The following is a 10,158-nucleotide window of genomic DNA, read 5'->3' as shown; positions in this document are numbered from 1 at the left end:
CTGCACAGTGCGTGCAGTTTCAGGCCTGGCCTGGTTTGAGTCAGAAAATCTGACCTGGAAAAGAATCTAAAACAATCCCCGCTTCACAACCCAAGCCTCCACTGATATGCAGCAGAACTGCAGCGAAGACATGGTGTCCATAGAGAACAGGCAAGAGGAGAGGGGAAAGAAGATGGGGAGGGGACAAGACTAGAGGAAAGAAAAAGGGAGATGTGAGAGTGGAAGAGAGGAAAGTTGACAGAAGAAGAGTTAAATGAATTGTAAATTGTAGGAAAGAAGCAAAGGTGCAAAGAGAGGAATGGAAGGAAAGTGGATAGGTGGGATCTAATTCAGGAATGGAAAGTTTGAGTAGGAGCGAATGGAAATTGAAAGATGAAATGGATGAGCAAAAAAGTATGAGGAAAGGCAAATCCAGAGGAGCAGTGATGTGCAAACAAACAGAAACGCCGAAATTAAGAATTGAAAATCTCTCTTCTAACTGAAAGAGAGAACACTTACAGTGAGTCCCAAAAGATTTCTTTTCATTTAAAAAATGCATATGAATTGGTTTTAACATTGACGAGAGTAAACTTTCAATGTTTTCACTATTCTATATTCAAGAGTCTCCAGTATTTATTGGTCCCTATTTAAGTGCAAGCAAATTTGTGACTGGGAAAGTGGGAGTTCACTGGTTAAAGTGTTTGTTTCAGTTTGTTTCATGAGTTTACTGCCACTGCTAGGACCTTAAGCAAGGCTTTTAAAATCTCAACTGCTGACTTGCATCCAAAAGATAATTGTAAGTCACTCCGGTCAATTAATACCCTAAATGTAAAAAAAAAAACACTTAGAAAGCGTATGTATGTAAGGTTTTACACTTTACAATTTGAGTTCATGACACATTTACTTACTCTCAGGTTGGTTCCAATTATATAATTAACATTTGTAAAGAAGATTTGTATCTATATTTAGATATTTAGATGGAAGCATTTTCACTCAATCTTAGATTTTTGACCTCTAATATATACACTGCTTTGTAAAAAGCACCCCAACCCGCCAACCCCCACCCCCACCCCCCATTTCCCTGTTTTGTTGCATTATGATAATGTACTATAACTTAATAAAATTTTTATTATTATGTACTTAAATGGATTGTTGGGAAATAAAAAACAAAACCTTTTATCGCAAAAGCATGAGAATCCGAAAGAAAGTATGATATGATGGCAGCATCATGCTGTGCAGACAGTTTTATTTGATTTCAAGGAGATTGTCAGCAAGTCAATGACCCAAAACTTACAGTTAAAGCTAAACTGGAGTAGAATAAAGAGAAACATTGAAATCTGTTGCCATGGCCTAGTCAAAACAGGGTTTTATCAAAACATAGTCCTTATCCTAATTAAGAGTTTGTGGTATGACTTACACCAACCCAACTCAACTAACTTGCAAGAAGTTGGAGCAAGCTTTGCCATTAAGAATGGGCATAAATCCCAGTGGTTAGATGTTATCATGTAAAATAAAGACATACCCAATGAGACTTGGAGCTGAAATTGCAGCAAAAGATGACTTTGCATATTTCATAATTTTACATATTTTTAATTATTATTAATTGTGTGCCAATATTAAATATTTAGCAGCTTAATGGTGGTCTTTATGTCGTCTACATTAAACTCCTTGAAGATCCATTTTAATTCCATGTAATAATGCAGCAATACTGAAAAAATAAAGGGGATGACTACTTCCATAAGGCACTGTTTCATTAATATAAAGTGTTGATTAATGGGGGACACTCATTATTTGAATAATTATAATGAGTAATCTCAATATAAATGTACAGGTTAGGAGATTTTTTTCTAGGGTTTAAGATTTTGCCTTGTTTCTGGATGGATATGCAGATTGAATGGATATTGAAGTCTGGGTCATTCTAACACATTTAGGTTTTTGGTTTTAGAATACTCCAGTGTATCATTGGCAGTTTGCATACAGTTGTTTTGTTTTAAAAAGTTTTCTTAAAGTACTGTACATAAAGTATTTATTTTGTCTCATTGTGCCAAAAAATCTTTCTCCAACAAACACTCTTACGAATACAGGTGCCAGGAAAAAAAACAAAAAGGAGGGTTTTGAAGACCCAGTTTTTATTTCCCAAAGACTTTTTCAGGTAATTGTTATTAAAAAAAAACACCTTTTCCCATAGTACCTGATGCAGTTTAGAGTTACAAGTTCAACTTCTTCATCAGAGATTATATGTGAAGATTGCTGAGTGTGAAGAACATCTCTTTACTCTGAAGAACCCTTTTTCTACTACAGTACAAAGAACCTTTTCTTCTATATATAGCTTCCACTGATGGTAAAGACCCTTCAGAAAACCATATAACTTCACAAAGAATCATTAAAGAACCTTTATTTTCAAGTGAACTGTTTGACCAACTCTTTCAGCACTTGTTCAGTATCTAACATACATGATAGACGGTGCTGTGATGTTAGAAGTACAGCACAACAATGACAAGGCAAATATGTCGAAAGGATTCAATGATGTTTGTTATTGGGGTCTTTTGTGTCTGCTGTTGTCTGTTATTGCTGTTTGAAGCAGTTGACTTGCACGTTCTTGCTGATGAGGCTGCCGAGAAAGCAAAACAACCTCTCGAGGCATCTCTCCATTTTCCCTTCTCTCCCTCTGTCTCTTTCGCCTCTTATCACGTCATCCTGGCTGACTCCCGGAGGGTACGCAGTGATATAATGGGACACCCTCAGTTCTCCTGCCTATTAAAAATCCAACATAACCTCCTTACTGTAACTGTCCCTGCCTCTCATCTGCTTGTCATCCTCCGAGCCTTTTAACTATTGAATATCTGTTCAGTTCTATAGTGTATTTAAATAAGAAAAAATATCACACTTCCTGTTTCAATTGTCATAATATAAAGCTACTTTTAACCTGGTAAATGAGTGGCAACAGGGGTGTATAAATCTCTGTGAGCTTGTGTGTGAACACGCAGTAAAACAATAAGACTACACTGTGAACAAATTGTGAAATTTCCACAACATAATGACAAACTGCAAGATTTCTTTTCTTGTATCTGAAGTATTCTTGTGCCTTTTATAAGAGGCATAAGATCTCAATCTTCTTGGGGTCGGAGTGTACCACATGCTATTGATATAGCTTCTAAAAATACAGGATTTCCTCATCAGGGAACATGAAAGGAAACCCAAGGGAGAAAAAAAGAACGGAAAAAGTAAGACTATACATGAAAAATGGGCATGTGCTATATATCTGCATGCAAATGTACACTATTGCACATTTCTTTTAAGAGATTATAAGTGATAATGGAAGCGTTGATGGGGTGCAGCAATTAGCTTTCTGCATTACAGCTTTGAGGTCGTAGTTTGATCCTGAACTTTTGCTGCGTACTGCGTACCTTCTCACCATGTGTGCTTGGATCCAGTTTCTCCAGTTTCCACCCACCTTCCAAAACTATTCCAGTAGGTGCACTGGATAAGTGTGAATAAATGTGTGTCCATGCATGTGTGTCAATGCCATGGTGCACCCAGTGTTCCCAGGATAACCTCCAAATCTACTTCAAACCCTGAAAAGAAAAGAAAGAATGGATGTGGAAGCTGCTTATAAACTGAAGGAAGATTAAATCTAAAGTGACAAGGAGTTTTTTTCTCTATCAGAGCTGGTTACTCGTAAAAAATAAACAATTTTATGATACTAAGAACACTTTAAGGAACTTTTCTCTGAATAAAAGTGTACAAATTATTTGCAATACAGCAAATCTCTTTGGCAATTTTTTTACTCTGTTTTTACACCAAAAGCAAAATATTCAAATCGTGGTATAAAATCGAAGAGCTGTTTAATTTAGCATTCATTTCCTATTGTAAAATGTATTGTATTGGGACAACTGGACCTCCTTTGCTGAGTTCTGGTTCTCACGTAATCATTAGACAGGGGATCCCCAGGTACAACATTCGTCTAGAGATCTGTGGGCAGGTGTAAGGAACAGGGGTACAGTGGGGGGATGTAAATTTCCCAGGCTAACTGATTATCCATGCACAACCTTAGATGTTATTGATGTGTGAGGTGATGCATGCATGGTTTATGGTTAATGCTTTTGTATCATACGAAAGGCATTGATCTGTGGACAGGTGCACTGCAATTTTCTTCTCCTCTTCTCCTTTAAAAAAAAAAGAGCAGGGAGGGAGAGAGAAAAAACTAACATCTGTTCTTATAATTCAGTGGCACACATTAAATTGGAGGGGGGGAAAATGTTGGTGTTGATTTCCTTCTCTCCTTGGTTACTGCATCACTTCAGTATGGGGAGTAGAGGGTGCGCAGAAAGAATGAAGAGCGGGAAAATATGCGCACCCGAGGAGTGAGGGAGAGAGAGGGGTAGAGAGAAGAGAGAGAGAGAGAGAGAGAGAGAGAGAGAGAGAGAGATAGCAGGCTTTTTTAAACCGGACATCTCTGCTGTCAGGATCTCGGCTGTGTTGGCAGGATCCTCTCGCCTCTTTGGGAAGGGTGAGCATGTGCATTTTCTTTAACCCGTGTCTGCGTGCGTGTGTTTGCGTGCGTGCGTGCGTGTGTGTGTGTGTGTGTACGCGCGTGCGCTTGTGTGTGTGTCGTGATCTTAAACACGCTTTTACAAAATCATATAGGTCTGCATTTTGGGTGGTCTGCCCCATGCACAGATGGTGTAACTATTTGCTACACATCTGGAGTCCTGTGTGTGTGGATGAGAATTTGCAGGATTTTCCTCTTTCTAGAGTGCTGTAATCTGTGTGTGTGTGTGTGTGTGTGTGTGTGTGTACAGTACAGTAGTAGCTACTGTGCCGCATGCATGTAAGTGAAACCATATGCCATTGGGAGAAGCATCTCGAGAGCGCGTTGAATGGAGAGAAACCTGTTTAATTGCCATATTTATGACGTAGGTGAACAAATGCGGAATTTTTATGACGTAAGGTAAAATAACGGAGAGGGTATGTTTGAAAAAGCAGGTACACGAGAGCACGCAAAGATAATGAAAGGTTAGTTTTTACTGATCGTTTGACTGCTAGTGTGATTAATAACTTACTTTACTTTGTAAGTGTATTATTAGTATTAGTATTATTAGTATTAGTATTTAATTTCAAGCTTGTGTGATCTACACTGTTGGCAGTGCTTAGTAATGTTTACTGGGCTAAAATTGTTGATTATTGCGGGATGACTCGTTTTCGGAGCTCAACTCTGAGAAATGGAGAAAGCAGCCAGTAGCGTTTGCAGTAGTTTCTGCTTGAACTAAGCGCGCTCCCGTGCAGGCGCGCACTTGCGCATTGGTCTGATCTAATTTTTTTAGGCCAAGGACTTTCCATACCTCAGCCTTATCCCCGAGTCACACACACACACACGCACACACTTCTCTCCTTTTCTCTCTCTCTCTCTTCACTCCCTGTCCCTGTTTTACTCCAAGCTACCATAATTGCTTGCTGTAATACTTTATGTGAAAAGGTAGCTGATGTGACATTCCTGCTTCATTCAAGAATTTGAAAGTCCCCATGAATAATCACTTTGCTTCTCAGTGTAGTTGCTGATCCTCCAAAACTTGTTTCGAATCCATTGATATGGGCTTTTCCTGTTACTTTCACTGTAATTACAGAATAATTTAAGGCGTTCAGTAAGCACTCCATCCTTGTTTGGGGTTGCAGTGGATCCAACATCTATTCTGGGGAAGGGGGATGTGAAGGGGGAGGCTGGGTTGCAGGGACACACCACGGCTGGCATGCCAGTCCATCGACAGGGCAACGTACACGCACATTCATACCATAGCCAATCCATCTGCTCACATGTTTTTTGTGCAGGTGGGAAGAAACCAGAAAGCCGAAAAAGAAGTAGAAGTGGGAAAAACATGTCCAGAAACTGCACACAAATAATTACCCAAGCTCTCAATCGACCCCCAAAACAACATCACCGCTGAATAATGTGATTTTGGATGAATAACTAATAAATCTGTTTATAAAGGGTGATTTCTCCCACATTGGGTCCAAGGGATCCTTTGTGACTGTGTCAGATGAACTAATAAGATGTGATTTTAAGGGCTTACATAATAATTAATGGCATCTTCATAATTATTATCCTCATACAATATTATAATTCATGATTCTATTCCTAATTATGTCACATCGTTTTATCACACCTGTTTTTCATTCATTTATTAATTATTTGTTAATTTCTTTATATCTCTAAATCGTTTAAACATATAGTTCTTTTGATATTCCACATAATACAAGAGATAATAAATTGGCATAAAACATTACATATGGTAGCAGACTATAGCATGTCTGTATTTTTGATTCTTTAGTAGATGGCCTGGTTATCCAGCATAAAGCGTAATGTCTTTTACTATTCCATAACAATTCAATCACTTATTTTCTCACTACTTCAGAATGGTGTTGTTGTCCCTTGGTTACCCCACACTTACAAGAACACCAAAAAATGGTACAGCAGTCTGGGAACCAGAAAAAGTACAAAAAAGTATTTAGATTCAGTAGATTCAGCAGTTTAGGATCAGTACACTTATTTTGGTGTCATATACATCTAAGCTATTTACCTTCTAAAAGAGACACACGTGGTGACTGCGATGTAATTGAGCAAACTAACAGAAACAACCATAGTTCAAATGATAATTCAACATATTTTGGACTCAATGATGAGTGAAGATGCAAAATTAATGTGTGTGCAAAGCTTATGATGTAGTTTCTATAAGTCTCTTTTTTATTGAAATGGGCATTTAATATCTTTTTTAATTGTTCCAAATAGAAAAAAAATAGCACAGCCAAATACAGTGTTTATTAAAACTAAAATGAGAAAATCTGCAGTCTACATGAGTACATAGTCTCCCGCTGCAGCAGCACACACAGCCTGAGGGGAGCGCACAATAGCTTAAGGGTGCCTAGTGTCCTCACACACACACACACACACACACACACACACACACACACACACACACACACACACACAATTTCTCTCTCCTTTTCTCTTTCTCTTGGCTCTCTCTGAACTGCAATGTAAGGACAGGGGCTTCACACTGTCCTGTTAAGCTCAAAGGTTTTCTCTTCATTCTAGCTTGGAGGATTAATCATGTTTTCTCCATATAGAGTATATCTTTTTTTTTTCTTTAGCTTTGTATTATATTGTAGGTCATCATTTTATCACTGTTTTTTGAAAGATCAACAACTTATTCTTTTAACTTGGACAGAAAAAAATGAGACTGATTCAGTTTTCATCCAAAACATAAAACGATGCATGCTTTTAGAGAAACCGTAACTGTAGCTCAGAATCAAATAGAGAAAACTCAGTTCGATCTACTGCAGTATTTTTACTAGTATTTGTATTTAAACCAAAAGTAATTTCTTAGTTTGCTCCAGAAAACGCAAAGCAGCAAAGCACAGCAAACCGTTCGAGTACTGCAATCAGGATTTTAGCCTGTGGTGGTATTTTTCTTGATTAATAAGATTTCCTCAAAATCTCCCAAATTTCAGAGAGCTCTTTTTTTTTTTAACATGAAAGAAGAGATAAGTAGTTCAATTGGCCAGTGAGCATAGCTGTCCTGTTCCTTATTTTGATAAGAGTTTTTGCCCTATTTTGAATCCCTTGAGGAACCACATCTGGTGTGTGTGTGTGTGTGTGTGTGTGTGTGTGTGTGTGTGTGTGTGTGTGTGTGTGTGTGCTTAAATTGTAATGAGCAAATCGAAAAAGTCAGTGGTTCTCTGATAGTATGTGAGAAATCATTCCTTAAAAATGCCAAATGTATAATGTTGCGTATAAGATTCAAGAGTGAAGGGTTTATTGTCATATGTACAGGAACCAGTCTGCTAGCCTCTAAACAAAGCAGACTATGACATAAATTAAGGACACAAGTAAAACAGACAAAAACACAAGACATAAATTACATAAATAATACAGTAAATCAGCTTATTCAACGATCTCATGTGCAAAAAAAAAGAATTCTGCTACTTAAACTACCTGAGGGAAATTTTTTGATGGCAAAATTGTTTCTTAAACTGCTTTCTTCGTCAATTTGCTAATCGTTGTGCTTAAAATTACAAAGCAAACTGACAACTGAGCTCCTTTCAGCACCTTTTAATTTGTTTAGTTTGGATTGTTTAGTTTGGATCAAGCACAAGCACAAAAACCTGGCATGTAGTTGGAATTTCATTTGGAGTTGAGGTCAGGGTTCTTTGTACAAATAATGTCTTTAAGGAGCTCACTTTGTACATTTGTAGTTTCCGGGCTGTAGCCATATGTTCACCACAATATACATGCTGAGCTCACCATCAGCTCTTAGGTCATATATTTTATCACTGATCATGGTTAGAGGATACACACAGAAAAGACAAGCTAAATTCTCTGGCTATACCAAAAAAAGGGAAAATATTGCGGGTGTCTATTAACATTGACAGAAAGGTAGCTGTGCATGATTTGACTTGAACCAGTACCACACTGATTCACATTGAGAATGAGAATAAGAATGATCCACCATATAAATTCTGCTTAGTCATGATCCAGCAGTGCCTTTTTATTTTAGCATTAAATTAGTTTGATGCTCCCTCCTGCATGTACACACTAAATGCTTTAAAGGGTTCTTCAATTAGTGGGCCAGAGTAGTGCAGCTGGTAGAGTTGCTGTCTCCTAGCTCTGGGGTCTCTGGGTGTATTTTGAGCCCAGCTAACTGTCTGTGTGAAATTCCTTTGGCCTTTTTTTTGTGTCCGCATGGGATTCCTTCACCTATCAAACTAACATTAGTAAGTGGATCGGCTGATGTAAATTGGCCAAGTGTAAATGTGGCTGCAACAGACCTGCTTTCCACCTTCGGTGTATTTTCACCATATGCCCTGTGTTCCTGGGATAGCACCCTGACCAAGATAAAGTGGTTACTGTGAGGAAGTGAGTGAGTGGATGAGTAAATGAGTGATTGTGTAAATGAGTGGTTGAGTTAATGATTGAGCGAGTGAATGGGTAAGTAAGTGAGTGGGTGGGTGTTTAGTTTATGTGAGTGAATAGGAAAATTGGTGAGTGAGTGAATTCTGAGAATGAGTGAATGAAAAAGTGAGTGAGTTAGTAAATTAGTGAGGGAGGAAGTTTATGGGAAGTATGTAAGGAATATGGTGAGCAAGTGAGTGAGTGAGTGGTGAGTGAATGAGTGAGTGAGTGAGTGAGTGAGTGAGTGGTGAGTGAGTGAGTGAGTGAGTGAGTGGGTAAGTAGGTAAATGTGTGCATAGATTAGTGAATGGGTAAGCAAATACATGGGTAAGTGGGGAGAAAGTAAGTGAGTGATTAAAAGAGTGAGTGAGTGAATATGTGAGTAAGTGAGTAAGTGAGTGAATTAGTGAGTGCATGGGTGAGTGAGAGAGTAAGTGAGTAGATGAATAAATAGGTAAGTGAGAGAGAGTGTATGAATGGGTAAGTGAGTGAATGAGTGAGTGAGTAAGTGCATGGGTAAGTGAGAAAATAAGTAATTAAGTGAGTGAAAATAAGTAAATGGGTGAGTGGTGGTGAGTGAGTGAGTGAGTGAGTAAGTGAGTGAGTGAGTGAATGGGTGATTAAGTAAGTGAGTGAGTGAGTGAGTGAGTGAGGGAATGGGTGAGTAAGTGTATGGTGAGTGAGTGAGTAAGGAGTGGGTGAGTGAGTGAATGGGTGATTAAGTGAGTAAGTGAGTGAGTGTATGAGTGAGTGAGTGAGTGAGTGAATGGGTGATTAAGTGAGTAAATGGGTGATTAGGTGAGTGAGTGAGTGAGTGTATGAGTGAGTGAATGGGTGATTGAGTGAGTGAGTGAATAGGTGATTAAGTGGTGAGTGAGTGAGTGAGTGAGAGAGTAAGTAAATGAGTGAGTGAATGGGTGATTAGGCGAGTGAGTGAGTGAGTGAGTAAGTGAGTGAATGGGTGATTAAGTGAGTGAGGGAGTGAGTAAGTGAGTGAATAGGTGAGTGAGTGAGTAAGTGAGTGTATGAGTGAGTGAGTGTATGAGTGAGTGAGTGAGTGAGTTAATGGGTGATTAAGTGAGTGAGTGTATAAGTGAGTGAGTTAATGGGTGATTAAGTGAGTGAGTGAGTGAGTGAGTGAATAGGTGAGTGAGTGAGTGAGTGAGTGAATGAGTAAGTGAGTGAGTGAGTGAGTGAGTGAATGGGTGATTAGGTGAGTGAGTGAGTGAGTG

General features: G+C 38.6%; 1 protein-coding gene across 1 annotated transcript in view; it reads left to right on the top strand.

Moving 5' to 3' along the window:
• The first annotated feature begins 4,242 nt into the window (after positions 1-4,242).
• cacng7b (calcium channel, voltage-dependent, gamma subunit 7b) overlaps positions 4,243-10,158 on the top strand; it is a 20,462-nt gene continuing 14,546 nt past the window's right edge. Inside the window, exon 1 of the mRNA XM_046847492.1 lies at positions 4,243-4,489. The gene's annotated coding sequence lies outside the window, so the exon portion shown is untranslated. The remainder of the gene's footprint in view (positions 4,490-10,158) is intronic.

The sequence above is a fragment of the Silurus meridionalis genome, chromosome 4, assembly GCF_014805685.1.
Source record: "Silurus meridionalis isolate SWU-2019-XX chromosome 4, ASM1480568v1, whole genome shotgun sequence".
In the NCBI taxonomy this organism is placed as follows: domain Eukaryota; kingdom Metazoa; phylum Chordata; class Actinopteri; order Siluriformes; family Siluridae; genus Silurus; species Silurus meridionalis.
Note: the sequence above shows the minus strand (reverse complement) of the source record. Positions and strands in the feature narration are given on the sequence as shown.